This window comes from Lathyrus oleraceus, chromosome 7 (assembly GCF_024323335.1).
Source record: "Lathyrus oleraceus cultivar Zhongwan6 chromosome 7, CAAS_Psat_ZW6_1.0, whole genome shotgun sequence".
NCBI classification, from domain to species: domain Eukaryota; kingdom Viridiplantae; phylum Streptophyta; class Magnoliopsida; order Fabales; family Fabaceae; genus Lathyrus; species Lathyrus oleraceus.
Genome location: NC_066585.1, coordinates 506,268,107 through 506,271,848, shown reverse-complemented (window position 1 = coordinate 506,271,848; position 3,742 = coordinate 506,268,107).

Sequence of the window (3,742 nt, the reverse complement as noted above, 5' to 3'; positions counted from 1 at the left end):
AAGCTCGTAGATTTCATAGGCACCATTAGAGAATACCTGCAAAATCTAAAAAGGGCCTTCCCACTTTGGGGACCATTTCGCCAAGGCTCTATCCTTTTGATCCATTGGAATGATCACTTTCTAGACCAAGTCTTCAAGCGCAAAACTTTTGACTTTTACCCTCTTATTATAACAGATTTCTATCTTCTTCTTTTGTCGTTTTAACAACTCCAAGGCATTTAACCTTTCTTTATCTAAGTCAACCAATTCATCCAACATCGTGCTCCAATATGATTCTGTTGTAAGTTCATGGTGCCTTTGAATCCTTATGGATTGTAGGTGAATTTCTACTGGTAGAACAACATCATGGCCAAAGGTTAGTCGAAAAGGGGTTGACTTAGTGGCCTCTTTGGGAGAGGTACAACATGCCCATAAAACCTGGTCCAAAGTTTTAAGCCAATTCCTAGTGTTCTTCCTTACATGTTTTTTAATCAAACCAATGATCACTTTATTGGCAGCTTCGACTTGTCCATTGGCCTGAGAATAATAAGGTGTCGAAGTTAACAGTTTGAAGCCCATTTCTTTGGCGAATTCTTGCATTTTCCGACCAGTGAATACTAACCCTTGATCTGTTGTAATCGTCCCTGGGATTCAAAATCTGTAAATAATATGCTTTTGGATAAATTCGATCACATCCTCTTGATTCACATTTGGTAAGGGTATAACTTCAATCCACTTCATAAAATAATCAACTCCCACCAATATATATCTTTTATTTTTAGATGATGGAGGTCGAATTTCCCCAATCAAATCTAAAGCTCAACCTCTAAATGGCCAAGGCTTGATGATAAAATGTAATTCACTTGTAGGGACGTGTTGTATGCCTACATGCATCTGACATTCTTGGCATCCCTTTGAGAATTCAATACAATCTTTCAACATAGTAGGCCAATACATCCCTTGGCGAAATAAAATCCATTTCATCTTATGACCAACTTGGTGTGCCTCACACGCTTCACTATGTACAGTCGAAAGGGATAAGTACGCCTCTGACTCACTAAGGGACTTAAGCAAAATTCCCTCAGGAGATTTTTTAAACAACTCTATACCCAAAAGAACATAACTCAATGCTCGATACCTGGTTTTTCGATCAGTAGACGCCATTGGATTCTGCAGATACACCACTATTGGCTTCCTCCAATCTTCATCCGTCAAATAGTCTATTGACAATATTTCTAAATTCCCTTCGTCAGCATATCCCAGCTTTGTCTTTTCTAAGTCCAGGGGTATTAATCTGGTTGCCACAAACTTTCCTCTGACTTCAATGACTTTATGCAAATTTTCTTTTGAAATTTTATACCCATATGCAATCTGAGCTAAATCGTTAGCCACTTGATTTTCTAGTCGAGGTATGTGTTGAATAGTAGCCATTTCAAATCTTTTTAGCAGTCGACTGGCTATTATGAAGTACATAATTAAATTCTCCTTAATACATCTATATTCCTTTGTGATCTGCTTTATGACCAACTCTGAGTCACCCATTATTTCGACTCGAGTTGCCCCCAATTCCAACAATATTTCAAGTCCTGCTATGAGGGCTTCATATTCAGCCTCATTGTTTGAGCATATACCTTCTACTTTGTAATTGAATCTTGTTGGAATTTTATTAGGAGAAATAATTACAACCCCTATGCTTGTACCATACTTGTGACTAGACCCATCGAAGTACAACTTCCAAGGTTCCAATTCGAGATAGTTCAGTGCATTTGTTTCTATAGAGTGGTCGACTATCAAATCTGCTACCACTTGTCCTTTAGCAGCTCTTAATGGCATGTATGTTAAAGAAAATTCAGTTAATGCTAACGCCCATTTCCTAATTCGACTATGCAAAATTGGTTTGGATAACATACGTTTAACAACGTCGAAATGAGATGAAACATAAACATCAACAGGTTTTATATAATGCTTCAATTTTGTACAAGAGAAATACAAGCATAAACATAATTTTTCAACTATGCTATACCTAGTTTCTGCATCATTTAAGACTATACTGAGGTAGTAGATGGCTCTTTCGACACCATTATCATCCTCTTGAGCCAACATGCTCCCTAAAGTCTTGTCAGATGCAGATATATACAATCTCATACTTTTATTTCTATAAGGTGGTGTTAAGATTGGTGGATGACTCACATATGCTTTAATCTTATCAAATGCTTCTTGTTGAGCCTGCCCCCACTCGAACCCTTCCTTGTTAAGTCGAAGTAATGGTGAAAAAGCTTGTGTCTTCCCACTAATGTTTGAGATGAATCTCCTTAGGAAATTGATCTTTCCTAGTAGTGACTGCAAACCTTTCTTCGTTGATGGTGCTTTCGCTTCCATGATGGCCTTGGTCTTATTCTGGTTTACTTTGATCCCCTTTTTGTGGACCACAAAGCCTAAGAAATCCCCAACTTGCACACAAAAAGTGCATTTTAAAGGATTCATTTTTAGACCATGTTTTCTCATCCTCTCGAAAGATATTTGAAGATGGTCTATGTGACTATTCCCTGAGACAGACTTAATGACAATATCATCTATATAGATTTGCATAAAAGGTTCTATAAAATCGTGGAAGATCGAATTCATCGCTCTTTGGTAGGTTGCCCTAGCATTTTTCAAACCAAGAGGGCATTACCATCCATTCGTAGGTGCCTAAGGCTCAGGGGCATCAAAATGCTATTTTGGGGACATCCTCTTCAGCAATAAATATTTGATTATACCCAGAATATCCGTCAAGCATGCTTAAATATTTGTAGCCTGTAACAGAATCGACTAGCATTTCTTCCACTGGCATTGAATATTCATCTTTTGGGGTTGCAGTATTTAAATCTCTAAAATCTATGCAACCCCTTAAAGTACCATTCTTCTTTACAACTGGTACAATATTAGCTAACCATTCGACATACCTGGCCGTGCGAATGAAATTGCAGCGAAGGAGCCTTTCGACTTCTTCTTTAATCTTCGAAAGTATTGCTGGAGCAAATCGCCTTGGGTTCTGCTTCATAGGCTTCTTTACAGGCTTAATCGACAATTTCAATTCGACCAACTCTCTACTCAAACCAGGCATTTCATCATAGTCCCATGTGAAATAGTCCTTAAACTCTCTCAGGAATTGGACTACTTCGACCTTGAGTTGAGGATGAATATTGGCACTGATGTAAGTTGGCCTTTTTATCACTCCCTCTCCCAAATCTACTTCTTCGAGGGGATCATGATCCAACATTTTAATGTTTGTTGCTAGCGGATCCTTCTCAAAACCCAAAGGCTCATCATCATAGATCGCATCGAGCCTCTGGTCTTGCTCTTCATTCTGACCCTTGTCAGGTGGCATTGGGTCAAAGTCCTTTCCAGGACCTATCGATTGAGAAACTTCACTGGCTTCGACAACCATATTTTTGACTTCGGCCTCTAAGGTCGAATGTTGTTTGCTTTCGGCTATGCAAGTCGAAATCCTCTTTAGTGCTGCAAACTCAGTCATCATTACTGAATTCACTTCCCCATCCTGTGGGGTCGATTCCAGTCACTCCCAAATATTTGAAGTCGTCTTCTCCTACTATCTCTCTGTCCCAACGAAAACCATAGTGAGGGTGGAGTGACAGGGAATAATAAGCGTTGTGATCAGGGGTAAATGCAAACTCATCCGAATCACAGGGAGCTATGGTGGCCAAATGCTTGTCAAATTGGCGCCTGTCGACATGATTGATAAGGGTTTTAAAGTACCCCT